Source organism: Ornithorhynchus anatinus, chromosome X1, assembly GCF_004115215.2.
Source record: "Ornithorhynchus anatinus isolate Pmale09 chromosome X1, mOrnAna1.pri.v4, whole genome shotgun sequence".
NCBI lineage: Eukaryota > Metazoa > Chordata > Mammalia > Monotremata > Ornithorhynchidae > Ornithorhynchus > Ornithorhynchus anatinus.
This window is the reverse complement of record NC_041749.1, coordinates 50,647,065-50,662,429: the sequence shown is the minus strand read 5'-3', so window position 1 is coordinate 50,662,429 and position 15,365 is coordinate 50,647,065.

Genomic DNA, 15,365 nt, shown 5'->3' with positions numbered 1-15,365 from the left:
TACTCAATAAATACCACTGATTGATTATTATGTCTTGCTTCCTAATGTTCAGTATAGCTTTTAGTTAACATAGATTCATTCATTTATTCAGTAGTATTTATTGAGCACTTACTGTGTGCAGAGCACTGTACTAAGCACTTGGAATGTACAATTTGGCAACAGATAGAGACAATCCCTGCCCAACAATGGGCTCACAGTCTAAAACTGAGAGACAGACAGCAAAACAAAACAAGTAGACAGGCATCACTACCATTAAAATAGATAAATAGAACCACAGATATATAACATCATTAATAAATAATATATACAAATATACACAAGTGCTGTGGGGAGGGGAAGGGGGTAGAGCAGAGGGAGGGAGTAGGGGCAATAGGGAGGGGAAGAGGGACAGAGAGAAAGGGAGGGCTCAGTCTGGGAAGGCCTCCTGTAGGAGGTGGGCTCTCAGTAGGACTTTGAAGAGGGGAAGAGAGTTTGGCAGATGTGAAGAGGGAGGGCATTCCAGGTCAATGGTAGGACGTGGGTCAGGGGTCGACAGTGGGACAGGCAGGAACGAGGCACAGTGAGGAGGTTAGCGGCAGAAGAGTAGAGTGTACAGGGTGGGCTGTAGAAGGAGATAAGGGAGATGACTCAGAGATATAAAATAAGCCTAGGCCTCACAGCTGTTGGGAAAATACATTTCCTTGTTTGTTCTGGATTATGATGCTGCATTGACAAAACTCTTTCTGTAAATTTCCTAAAGGATCTCTACGTCCTATTGTTTCATTTTTCTTCCTTGTCAGGTAGACCATTATTTTCCCAATGATTTTCCCAGGCAACAGATTTGATCTGTCATTGAAAGTAGGGTTTTTCTGGGATAGCTGGTTCTTGATCTTCATACCTATTTACTGAGCATCTGCTATGTGCAGAGCACTGTACTAAGTGCGTGGGAGAATGCAATAGAGGAAAAAAGACACAATCCCTAACCATGAGGAGATTACATTCTAATGGATTGACAGTATACAATACTTGGTTGACTCTGCAAAATGATTCACAAAGATTAAGCATATAACCAACTTCTTGGTGACCATCTCAAGGATTTTTTTCATGTCCACTGCCTATTCATTTGGAAAAGTTTCCCAAGAGACTTGGGGGTTAATCTGAAAAACAACTTCCAGGTTCATTGTGTGACCTTAAGGATGGTTGTGTGAAGCTCTCCCTTCCTCCTGTCCCTCCCCACTCCAGTCTATTCTTCATCCTGCTGCCTGGATCATCTTCCTGCAGAAACCCTCTGGGCATGTCACTCCCCTCCTTAAAAACCTCCAGTGGTTGCCTATCTACCTCTGCACGAAACAAAAACTTCTCACTCTAGGCTTCAAGGCTCTCCATCACCTTGCCCTCTCCTACCTCTCCTCCCTTCTCTCTTTCTACTGCCCACCCCGCACACTCCGCTCCTCTGCCGCTCACCTCCTCACCGTCCCCCATTCTTGCCTATCCCGTTGTCGACCCCTGGCCCACGTCCTCCCGCTGTCCTGGAATGCCCTCCCTCCTCACCTCTGCCAAACTAACTCTCTTCCCCTCTTCAAAGCCCTACTGAGAGCTCACCTCCTCCAAGAGGTCTTCCCACACTGAGCTTCCCCTTTTCCCTCTGCTCCCTCTGCTGCCTCTCTGCCCCCCCTTCACCTCCCCTCAGTTCAGCCCCTTTTCCCCCCTTTCCCTCTGCACCTCCCCCTCTCCCTTCCCCTCCCCTCAGCACTGTGCTCATTTGCTCATTTGTATATATTTTTATTACCCTATTTATTTTGTTAATGAGGTGTACATCCCCTTGATTCTATTTATTGCTATTGTTTTTGTCTGTCTGTCTCCCCTGATTAGACTGTAAGCCCGTCAATGGGCAGGGATTGTCTCTGTTACCAAATTGTACATTCCAAGCACTTAATACAGTGCTCTGCACATAGTAAGCACTTAAAAATACTATTGACTGAATGAATAAATAAGAACATCAGAACCTAAGCAATGCCATAAATGAGTCAGATCTATGGTCAATCCAGCCCAGTATTCGATCTCTCACAAGATGTTTAGAGGACCTGTTGAATGGTTACCATCAGTGTGGCATGGGGAAGAACGTGGCTTATTGGAAAGAACACAGGCTTGGGAGTCAGAGGTCATGGGTTCTAATCCCGGCTCCACCACTTATCAGCTTTGTGACTTTGGTCAAGTTACTTAACTTCTCTGTGCCTCAGTTGTCTCATCTGTAAAATGGGGATTAAGTCTGTGAGCCCCACTTAGGGCAACCTGATTACTTTGTATCTACCCTGGTGCTTAGAACAGTGCTTGACACATAGTAAATGCATGACAAATACCATCATTATAATTATTATTATTATTATTGACATCCATCCTAATCCCCATCTACATGCCTAACTTTCACTCTAGTAATATATTAAGGACTGTTCATCCTATCAAAATTCATCTTGACCCTACTGATGTTTTCTGCTTATAACAACTTTCTGAATTTCATTTGCTTACTGTGTATGGTTTCTTTTTGGACCTACCACCTCTAAGCTTTGATGGGTGTCCCCTTGTCCTCTGATTGTGAGATTTGCTATGTTCCATTCCTGTATTTACCCTCTCTACACCCTTCATAAATTTTTATTCATAAATAAATGTTACACACACTGCTTTACTCCATCAGTACTGGGGAATGGATCAAACATGACTAGCCAGACCATCCTGGGGTGAAAACCTCTCACTACATTTTGGGGTTTGGAGTCTCTAAGCTCCCTCTAGACTTGAAGCTCCTTGTGGGTAGGGATCATGTCTACCGACTCTATTGTATTGTACTCTCCCAAGTGCTTAGTACAGTGCTCTGCACACAGTAAGCACTCAGTGAGTACCACTGATTGATTGATTGACTGAACCTCTCAATACAAAGGGCAACAATTGCTTATAAGTTATTAGAATCCAGTTCTACTGATGTTGTCAAATATTTTATAAGATCAATGAATCCAGCAAAGGGATACTAATGTTGCTCCCAACACTTATCAATCAATCAGTCAATCAATGGTATTTATTGAGCATAGAGCTTGGGAAAGTACAATACAATAGAATTTGTAAATATGATCCCAGCTCACAGGAACTTACAATCTAGAGAGAAAAGCTTATAACCTGTACCAAGTGCTTGGGAGAGTGGAATATAAAGAGTATTTTTTGTTGCTTTTATGTTACTTGTTAAGCGCTTACTATTTGCCAGGCACTGTAATAAGTGCAGGGGTAGATATAAGCTAATCAGGTTGGACACAGTCCATGTCTTACATGGGGCTAACAGTCTTAATCCCCATTTTGCAGATGAGGAAACTGAGGCAGAGAGAAGGTAAGTGACTTGCCCAAGGTCACCCAGAAGACAAGTTGCGGAGCATGGATTAAAATCCATGTCCTTCTCACTTCCAGGCCCATGCTCTATCCACTAGGCCATGCTGCTTCTCTACCAATGTGTCTACCATTCCAGAGTGGATAGACACATTCCCTGCTTACAATGAGCTCACAGTAAAGAGGGGGAGACAGACATTAATAAAAATAAATAAATTAAGGATTAAGGATTAAGCATAAGTGCTGTGGGGCTGAGGGAGGGGTGACTAAAGGGAGCAAATCAGGGTGATGTAGAAGGGAGTGGGAAAAGAGGAAATGAGGACTTGGAGAAGGCCTTTTGAAGTTGATATACCTTCAATAAGTTTTCAAGGTGGAGAGAGTAATTGTCTATCATATATGAAAAAGGAGGGAATTTCAGGCTAGTGGCAGGATGGAGGTGAGAAGTCGGTGGCAAGATAGATGAGATTGAGGTACAGTGAGTAGGTTGGCATTAGAGGAGTGAAATGTGAGGTCTGGGTTGTAATTAGAATAGCGACGAGGTGAGTTACAAGGTGGTGCGATGACTGAGTCCTTTAAAGCCTATGGTAAAGGAGTTTCTGTTGAATGCAGAGGTGAATGAGCAACTCCCCTCTCAGGGTTGTACCTGGAGAGTTTCCAGTACTCTACCAGTTTTGACTACGGGAAGGAGAGTCAAGCAGAGGAATATCCATTGCATTACTAGCTTGGACAGTGGCTAATGAGAGGGAGGCAACCTGTTACAAGTCAAAACTCACTGTGCTGGGCAGCAGTAACATGGGAAAGAGTCGAGGGTGGAGACTCAAGTTTACTGCGTGGAAGGAGAGAGTGGTAAACCACTTCCATATTTCTACCAAGAAAATTCTGTGGATACACTATCAGAATGATTGCAGGTGGAGGTGGGGTGATCTGGGAGAGATGTATCCATGGTCGCTATGGGTTGGAGAGGATGCAACAGCATAAGACAGAACAAGAATGGGCAACCACTACTGGTTGCATGGTTGAATGGGCAACCCCTATATATGGACTGGACATCTTTGTAGAAAATTGATCTGAGCGGCAGAATGAAGTAGGGACTCAAGTGGGGAGAGACAGAAGGCAGGGAGGCCAACAAGGAATCTGATACAGTAATCAAGGTGGGATAGGATAAGTGCTTAGAATCAAGTGGTGGCACTCTGGATGGAGAGGAAAGGGTGAATTTTAGCAAAATTGTGAAAGTTGAACTAAAAGGATTTAGTGATTGATTATTTGGGGTGAGTGAGAGAGAAGAGTCAGGGATAATGCCAAGATTAAGGGCTTGTGAAATAGGAAGGATGGGAAAATCAGGGGGAGGACAGGCTTTGGGTGGGAATATGAGGAGTTCTGTTTTGGACATGTTAAATTTGAGGCATCAGTGAGACATATAAAAAGACATGTCCTAAAGGCAGCTGGAAAAGACTGCAGAGAAGGAAAGAGATCAGGGCTGGAGATGTAGATTTGGGAATCATCCACATAGAGGTGGTTAGTTGAAGCCATGGGAGCAAATGAGTCTTCCAAGGGAGTGGGTGTAGATGGAGAATAGAAGGACCCAGAACTGAGCCTTGAGGAACTCCCACAGTTAGAGGATGGGAGGCAGAGGAGGAGCCTGCAAAAGAGATCTGTCAGAATGAGTGGTCAGAGAGATAAGAGGAGAACTAGGAGAGGACAGTGACAGTGAAGTTGAGGTTGGATAATGTTTCCAGGAGAAGGGGGTAGTTGACAGCATCAACAGTGACCGTCTCTCTCGCTTCTTCCAAGTTCTTAGTATGGTACCTGGCTCTCAGTAGGTACTCAATAAATGCCATTGATGATAATGATTGGGCATGCAGCAAAGTTCATACCCACTATAGCAAACTTCCCCTTAAACCCACAATTTGATTTCCTCATTATATCCACTTTTAAGTTTCTGGTCAAAGCATGCCTTAGCAATACACTCCACTATTCCATAGTGCAGGTGAGAAAACTATTTTAAAGAGACTAATTTTTTGAATGCCTGTCAAGCAATCAATCAATGATATTTATTGAGCACTAACCATGTGCAGAGCACTGTCCTTAGAACCTAAATTCTATAAAGAAAAATTGATTATCCAGGTGGGTATTTAGGGTGAAAATGAATTACAAAGGCATTTTCTACGTTATTAACAGCCTTGCGCTTGCAATTATGATAGTTTGAATCAGTGAATTCTTCACTGAGCTTTTGCAGATCTCACGCTCTTGTAGCAAACCTAGATCGACCCTGGTACAAGTCTACATTGCAGCAGAAAAGGGTAGTATTAATTTTAAAGAAAGTGTCTCTTGCTCAGACCAACCTGCATCAATGGACATGTTTATTATGTGTCATCATTACAGATAACTAGCTAGTTAGCTGGAAAATAGAAATCCATTACATGAATTGCATTCATTCTAAACTCATGAAGTACATTAGTCTCGGACGAATCAATGGCATATTTTATTTCTATAGCAGCTAATGGGAAAAAATGGATGGGATTTAAATCATTAAAAGCAAATTAAGTCAGACATCTACAAATGGGGAATAAATAGGTAGCTATAAGGCTTTTATGGTGCCTCCAAGATAATTTGCAAAGCTCATCTGTAGCTCCTTCGCTTTGTAAGTCTCTGAAGTTTTCCTAAACTTTAAACCTGCAGAACATGCAAGACCACCTCCTCCTAGCATGACCTTTGATAATAATAATAATATAATAATTATGGTATTTGTTAAGTGCTTATTGCATACCAGGCACTGTACTAAGCGCTGGGGTGGATACAAGCAAATCAGGTTGGACACAGTCCCTGTCCCACGTGGGGCTCACAGTCTCAATCCCCATTTTACAAATGAGGTAACTGAGGCACAGAGAAGTGACTTGCCCCATACAGCAGACAAGTAACGGAGTCAGGATTAGAACCCATGACCCTCTGACTCCCTTGCCTGTGCTCTTTTCACCCCACCATGCTGTTTGGATCTCTGAGCTTTTCTCAGACCTAACTCCCTTTGGTAGAAGTGGTAGGGCAAAGGAATCAAGTACTCAGGGATCAAAAACTCAGATTTGGGAATAACTTCTTGATCTGGAAATTGTCCCTAATTTAAATTAGCTGGGTAGCACTGCCATAGTTTTCTTAGCAGCTCCTCTATGAGCACACGATCCACAGATCCTTGACTGGTAGCTCACCCTGATGAACCTTTCTGGCAAATAGCCTCACATGTCCATTCCCTCCAGACACCTAAAGTGCTTGCTGCTTGTCATTCTCTGGAGATTCTTTCCCACTTTTCAACGGAGTTGATGACCTAATCTCCAGATGTCACTAGGTGAATAATTGATATCTTATGCAAAACAGCTTTCCCTTGAGGGGTCCTGAGAAGTGAGCAACTAGGCCTTTCCTCCTTATCTATGCCCAGAGCTAGCCTAGCTCAGATCATCATGATTTCAAACCATAATGATATGGCTACTGCCTCAGCCTCTGCCATAGTCATTCTGACCATGAAATCTCATAGACAGAGGACTGGCGTACCACTAAAAAAATACCAGCTTCCTTGGCTTCAGGAAATTATCTCACAGAGCTATAGTGTCTACCTGGAGATGGGACTCAGCCGGGTGACCCACAAAAGGACAAGTTCATTGTGGGCAGGGAATGTGTCTGTTTATTGTTGTATTGTACTCTCCCAATCACTTAGTACAGTGGTCTGCACACAGTAAGCACTCAATAAATATGATTGAATGAATGAATGAATGAATGAATGAATGAATGAATGAATGAATGAATGAATAGCGCAGCTCAGAAGCCGGGGTTTGGCAAACCTGGATTGAACTATGGTATTCAAACCCTGGAGAAATAGGGTTCAGATCATACTGGAACATTGTGTCTAAGGTTGGGATATGCTACCAATAGTGTTCATTTTCCATGTGTGAATGAATGACTGGAAAAAATAATCAAGCCTGATAATTGTTCATTTCCCAATTGAGTGCTCAATTAACTGAAGCAAAGTACTTGAAGCCTAGTTATCAATGATTCGACATCAACCAATAAACAATAACAAGAACAGGAAGAGGGGGAGGGGGAAAAAAACAAAACAGAAATTGGCCAAAGGGCTCTCCCTCACCACCATGACATTACTGTCACCTTGCCAGATGAGTAATTTGATCTTGTTAAAAGAATCAATCAATTATATTTATTGAGCACTTACTCTGTGCAGAGCACTGTGCTAAGCACTTGGGAAAGTAAAATACAACAGAATTAGCAGACACATTCCCTGCCCCTAACTTTCATTCATTCATTCTTTCAGTAGTGTTTATTAAGCACTTACTGTAGGCAGAGTACTGTACTAAGCACTTGGGATAATACAATACAGCAATAAGCGGTGACAGTCTCTGACCATAATGAGCTCACAGTCTAGAGTGGGGGAGACAGACATCAGTATAAACAAACTTCAATACAAGTAAATAAAATTACAGGTATATATATATATATATGTATATATATATATAAGTGTTCTGGGGCTGGGAGAGGGGGGAAAAGCAAAGGGAGCTTGTCATGGCAATGCAGAAGGGAGTAGGAGATGAGAAAAAGTGGGGCTTAATCTGGGAAGGCCTTTTGGAGGAGATGTGCCATCAGTAAGGCTTTTAAGGTGGGGACAGTAATTATCTGGCAGATTTGAGGAGGGAGGGCATTCCAGGCCAGAGACAGGACATGGGCCAGGAGACGGCAGCAAGACAGGGGAGATCGAGGCACAGTGAGAAGGTTAGCATCCGAAGAGTGAAGTATGTGGGCTGGGTTGTAGAAGGAGAGAAGTGAGGTGAAGTAGGAGGGGGCAAGGTAATGGACTACTTTAAAGCCATTGGTGAGGAATTTTTGTTTGATACGGTGGTAGATTGGTGGAGATTTTTGAGGAGGGAGGTGACATATCCTGAAAGTTTCTGTAGAAAGATGATGTGGGCAGCAGAGTGAAGTATGGACTGGAATGGGGAGAGGCAGGAGGTTGGGAGGTTAGCAAGGAGGTTGATGCAGAATAGGCGGAATAGGATGAGTGATTGTATTAACACAGTAGCAGTTTGGATGGAGAGGAAAGGGGAGATTTTAGTGATGTTGTGAAGGTGGGACTGACAAGATTTGGTGACGGACCGAATATGTGGGTTGAATGAGAGAGAGAAGTCAAGGATAATGCCAAGGTTATGGGCTTGTGAGATGGGAGCTTACAGTCTAGAGGGGAGTCCAGAGAAGCATCCTACCTTGCCTCTTATGTTAGATGGGAAAGACTTTTTTTTTTTGGCTAAGTCTCTGCTCTCTTTTTCTCTCTGAATCTCTTTCAAGCCAATTCTCTACCCATCATTTTCATTCTCTCTCTTAAATTTTTGCTTTTGGGAAGGATGAAGGTTTGGAAGTAAAAGTGAATTTTAAAGTTAATTTTAAAATTAGTGGAGATAACCCAGGTTTGGGAGTAAGAGGACCTAAAGTCTAATACTGGCTCTCCCAATTACCTGCTCTGTGACTTTGGGCAAGTCACTTATCTTCTCTGGTCCTCAGTTTAGTCATCTATACAATGGGAATTAAGTACCTTTTCTCCCTCCTACTTAGCCTGTGAGCTCCATGTGAGACAGGAACAATGCCTGATCTGATTAACCTGTATATATTCCAGAGTTTAGAACAGTGCTTGATGCATAGTAAGCACTTCAAAAATACAATAAGAATTATTATCAAATACAGGCATACACCAAGTTTGATATCTTACTCCTCACATACATATGAAATGCTCCAAAGTTCTGAATGAGCAATGCAGGTAAGTAAACACCTTTCCTCTTCCTTCCCACATGGGTTTAGGCTAAGCAATCAACAATGACTGGTTCTTGGAGAAAGTTTGTGTCAGATTTTCAAGGTGAAGAAGAGATAAAAGATGTTGTTGAATTGGGGAGTCCACTCAATTTAATAATGAATGATGCTAGTGTCAATAAGAGAAGCAACGTGGCTCAGCGGAAAGAGCCTGGGCTTGGGAGTCAGAGATCATGAGTTCAAATCCCCGCTCTGCCACTTGTCAGCTGTGTGAGTTTGGGCAAGTCACTTAACTTCTCTGTGCCTCAGTTACCTCATCTGTAAAATGGGGATTAACTGTAAGCCTCACGTGGGACAACCCGATTACCCTGTATCTACCCCAGCGCTTAGAACAATGCTCTGCACATAGTAAGCGCTTAACAAATACCAACATTATTATTATATCTTATTCAAAAGAATTTTTGTTCAACGAGGACCTCACTGAATTTTGACAATCCAGTGTGTCAGTGCAAAATGTTGAAACAAATGAAGAAGTTATAATTTCTCTAACACCAGCTAAAGCTTGGGATTAAAACATCTTGCAATGATTCTTGAGGAAGCAGATGAACTTGTCTTGCTTGAAGATAATCTTAATGGAGAGATGAGTTAAAAAGTTTGCAGAGTTAGCCGATCTAAAGGTGCTTTAAGAAGAAAATAAGGCTGTTTTTCCACCTAAATTGAACAAATTCTTCCATAAAGTTGAAAACATAATACTACAGAAAGAATAAGTTCCAACCTCTACGGCCTTCTAAAAAGACTCATATTCAAAACAGCAGCATGGCGCAGGGGGTAGAGCATGGGCTTCAGAGTCAGAAGGTCATGGGTTCTACTGCCTGCTCTGCCACTTGTCTACTGCATGACCTTGGGTAAGTCACTTGAGAAGCAGCGTGGCTTAGTGGAAAGAGCACGGGCTTGGGAGTCAGAGGTTGTGGGTTCTAATCCCTACTCTGCCATGTGTCTGCTATGTGACCTTGGGCAAGTCATTTAACTTCTCTGTGCCTCAGTTACCTCATCTGGAAAATGGGGATTAAAACTGTGAGCCCCATGTGGGACAACTTGATTACCTTGTATCTACCCCAGCATTTAGAACAGTGCTTGTCATGTAGTAAGCACTCAACAAATACCATAATTATCATTATTATTATTCTCTGTGCCTTGGTTACCTCATCTGTAAAATGGGGAATGAGATCGTGACCCCCAAGTGGGACAGGGACTGTGTCCAACCCGATTAATTTGTATCCACCCCAGTGCTTAGTACAGTGCCTGGAATGCAGTAAGTGCTTAAAAAAATCATTATTATTATTATTATTAATATTATTCACATTCTAGCTCCTCATTTATTTAATATTCTCCTGTTCTGGTTTGAATTCATTTGGTAAAAATTAAATGATAGTTTAGTGACATTTAGCAGTGCAGTATTTTGCAATTTCATAGTACTTTTACAAGAAGTTCTAGAACAGATTCCAATTTATAACAGTTACTTCTATGGGAAACCAGACTCAGATTCAGTCATTCATGATAAAATCACACTTTCAAGGAACATAACCCCACTGTATTCTGGGGTAGGCCCTTACGGTTTTTGTCTACCCTTGACTGTAACCCTTGCTTACAATAAGAGCTGGAAGCAGTCTTTGGTTAGCAATTACAGTGGCCCTAGGGTCCATCAGAGGAAAAATGTGGTAAAAGTAGAAATGATTGCCAGCTAGAACCTGGAGAAAGCTGCTTAATGCTCCCCAAGTGGGCATTTGTGGTCTGAATTTCAAGGGCCCTATCGCACATCATTCACATCTTTGAAATTCAAAGTCTACTTGGAACTTAATAAAGTTTTCCACTGGCTGATGATGCAGCTGCAACTTATCTCTTGGCCTTTTAGTCAATCTCAACTACCCATGCAACTGGCTCAAAAATGTTCTCCTAGAATTGCTCTTTTGTATGGTATTTGTTAAGTTCTCATTATGTGTCAAACACTGTTCTAAGAGCTGGGCTAAGTACAAGTTAAGTAAGTCTGACACAGTCCTGTCCCATCTGGGGCTCACAGTCTAAGTAGGAGGGAGAACAGGAGTCCCCATTTTAAAGTTGAGGAAACTGAAGCCCAGAGAAGTTAAGAGATTTTCTCAAGTTCAAACAGCAAGCAATTAGGAGAGGCAGAATTAGAACCCAGTTCCTTCTGATTCCCAGACTCATGCTCTCTCTACTAGGCCGTGCTGCTTCTCTACTTTCAGGCTTGTTACAGACCATTAGGTTATGGGTAACCACTCTGGAGCCACCCTAGAAGATCAGAGTTGGAAGGGACCCCAAGAAATCAGCATATATGTAGGATTTGGAGCTCCTAGAGCTGAGTAGGTTAGCAAGAATAAAGGAAAAACATTTACCATTTTAGGGGATTGGAAGCAGTGTGGCCTATTGGAAAGAGAATGGATCAAGGAGTCAGAGGTCCTGAGTTTTAATCATGGCTCTGCCATTTACCCGCCGTGTAACCTTGAACAAGTCATTTAACTTCCTCATGCCTCTGTTTCTTCATCTGTAAAATGAGGAACCTATTCTTGTTCCCCTGAGTCCCATGTAGAACAGGGACTGTGTTCTACCTGATTATCTTATATTTACCCTAGCATTTGTACACTGCTTGGCTCTTGGTAAGCACTTAGTAAATACCACAGTTATTAATATGCTGCCAATCACAAGCCTGCAATAGGAAAAATTCTTTGGGTCATGTTCTTGAAACCTAGGGACAAATGTTTATTTTTCTCTCCTTCCTGCTGCTAACAGCAACCTCCCCCACCCCGCAAAATCACCACCACCACCAATCAACCCGACCATATCATCCTCTGAAATTTTCCTTGAGGACTCGGGATAAATCATTCTCCCTAACCCCCACCCCAGTCTCTGCATACCTGCCCACTATAAATAGATTTGGCTGGTAACATACCTGCCCACTATAAATAGATTTGGCTGGTAGTGGAAGCAGAGCACCCTATAGAACATGGAAGCAGGACTCCAGAGATCTCAATCCGCCATTGATTCACTGCTTCATTGTGGGACACTTCACATTTTCTTGGAGCTTCAGTTTCCTGTTCTAGATTAGTGCTACCTCACTCACATCATGGGGCTGTTTGAGTTGGTAAACACTATGGCAGTGGTTCACATGAGGCAGACCTTCTTTTTCTGTTTCTCCAAAGAGGTTTCCCCTGCAGTTTTATGACTCAGGAGGAAATTGACAGAGAAGCAGCGTGGCTTAGCGGACCTGGAAGGCAGAAGGACCTATGTTCTAATCCTGACTCTGCCACTCGTTTGTTTTGACCTTAGGCAAGTCACTTCACTTCTCTGTGCCTCAGTTACCTCATCTGTAAATGGGGATAAAGACTGTGAACCCCTTGTGGGACAGGGATTGATTAACTTGTATCTACCCCTGCTCTTAGTATAGTGCCTGGCATATAGTAAGGGCTTCATAAATTCCATAGAAATTAAAACAACAAAAAAAAAAGGAACGGGGTTGGGGGAGGAATGGAAGGAAGGAGGAAGATTCATTCCCAGGAAAAGCCTTCAGTACAAAGTTATGCACTGAGATTTTCCCAGGCAGGCTGGGTAAGTTATGAACAAATGAGGAGAAACCCTCTCCCCTTCCTTTGGAGTAGTTCCACAGAGGGAAGGGGTGAATGAGGAGGTGGCAGAGAGAGAGAGACCCAAATGTGTGCCACAGAATAACAACAACAAAAAACCACGCAGGCAAACAGAAACACTGCATGCCTAACTAGCAGGGTACAAGGTCAGCAAAGGAAAAAATTTGTCTTTTCAGAAAAGGAAAGCTTACCTGAGTGAGGAGAGATATTCTGAGAGTGAGAAGCAGATAGCAGAGCGGATAAAACACAAGCCCGAGAGTGAGAGGACCTGGGTTCAAATCCCAGGTCTGCCACTTGCCTTCTGTGGGCAAGTTGCTTAACTTCTCTGTGCCTCAGTTACCTCATCTGTAAATGGGGACTAAGACTGTGAGCCCCTTGTGGGTCAGAGACTTTGTTCAGCCTGATTAGCTTGTATCTACCCCAGCACTTAGAACAGTGCCTGGTACATAGTAAGCATTTAGCAACAAAAAAAAACAATGGAGAGCAACTAAAGTCCACAAAGAGCAGCTGGTCAGGTACTAGCTGGAAATCAGGCTGGTCAAAAGGGATACAAAACCAATAACAAAAGATTCTTCAAATATGACAAAATCCAGATGCTGGCTAGAAAATTGGTGGGCCTATTAGATGATCGCGTGGGTTAGGGGGCTATTATCTCCCATAATATCCCGACTGGACTAATGCATCAGCCTCCTTTCTGATCTCCCATCGTCTTCTCTCCCCACTTCAATCTATACTTCACTCTGCTGCCTGGATTCTCTTTCTGCAGAAACACTCTGGACATGTCACTCCCCTCCTCAAAAATCTCCAGTGGTTGCCTATCCACCTTTGCATGAAGCAAAAACTCCTCACTATTGGCTTCAAAGCTCTCCATCACCTTGACTGCTCCTACCTCACCTCCCTTCTCTCCTCCTACAGCCCAGCCCGCACACTTCGCTCCTCTGCCACTAACCTCATCACTGTGCCTCGTTCCCGCCTGTCCCGCAGTCGACCCTGGCCACGTCCTAACTCTGACCTGGAATGCCTTCCCTCCTCACATCTGCCAAACTAATTCTCTTCCCCTCTTCAAAGTCTTACTGAGAGTTCACCTCCTCCAGGAGGCCTTCCCAGACTGAGCCCTCCCTTTTCCTCTGCTCCTCCTCCCCTCCCTATTGCCCCTACTCCTTCCTTCTGCTCTACCCTCTTCCCCTCCCCACAGCACTTGTATATGTTTGTACATATTTATTGCTCTATTTTATTAATGATGTGCATTTATCTATGGTTCTATTTATTTTGATGGTATTGATGCCTGTCTACTTGTTTTGTTTTGTTGTCTGTCTCCCCCTTCTAGACTGTGAGCCCAGTGTTGGGTAGGGATTGTCTCTATCTCTTGCTGAATTGTACATTCCAAGTGCTTAGGACAGTGCTCTGCACACAGTAAGCGCTCAATAAATACTACTGAATGAATGAATGGGGCCAGGGGTAAAGGGTGCATTCCAGGTGAAAAGGGGATAGCTGAGAAATGTAATTAATTCTTCAGTTCTGTCTTTACTGAGGAAGATGGTAAGGTGATTCCTTCATCTAATTGGGGGTTTTTTTTGTAGCAGAAAGGTCGGAGGAACAGAATCAGATTGCAGTGACCACACAGGATGTTGTAAACCAGATTGATATACTTGCTGCTGGAGAACATCTATATGGGAATTCTAAAGGAAAATTTGGACAACTCCTAGCAAGAATAAGCTAAAAACAGCCAGGGGACTAGTGGCTCACCAATACAACTACTATCTATAAGAAGGGTGTCAGATGTGAGTCTCATTTCTATGCTTGAAAAATTAGTGCATTTTGGATCAGTAAGCTTTTAAAAAAGCAGATCTTGTTGAGGCAAAGACATCGTCATCATCCTAGCAGGATTTATTGAGTACCTAATGTTTACTTTACTGACTGCTTGAGTACATACAACAGAATAAAAGATACTTTCCCTGCCCTTAAGGAGCTCACACTATAATGGGCCAGAAGAATGAACATAAATTGCTAAAAGTACAATAGGTAATAATATAAGAGCATAGAAGCAGTTGATAAAAATAAAAGTAAGATTAAAAAAAAACCCAGCTAAGTGGCAGGTATACACAGGAGGCCGATGGAGCAGCACTACTTGAGAGGTTTGGGGTGAATCAGGGAATAGCTCTTGGAGGGCTTTTAGGAGGGCTTTGAAAGTGGGGAGAGACATGGTATGCTGTACTGGGGCTGTTAGGGAATTCCATGCAGGGAAAAGACTAGCCAATCTTTCAATCCAATCATTTATTGAGCACTTACTGTGTGCAGCGCACTGGACTAAGCACTTGGGAGAGTACAATATAACAATAAACAGACACATTCCCTGCTTACAAGCTTACAGTCTGGGGCAGGGGGGAGACAGACATTAATATAAATAAATAAATGACAGATATGTACATAAGTACTGTGGGGCTGGGAGGAGGGAAGAACAAAGTGACCAAGTAAGGATGAGAAGAGGAAAGGAGGGAATTAGTCAGGGAAGGCCTCTTGGAGAAGATGTGGCTTCAGTAAGGCTTTGAAGGGGGTGGGGCGGAAGTAATT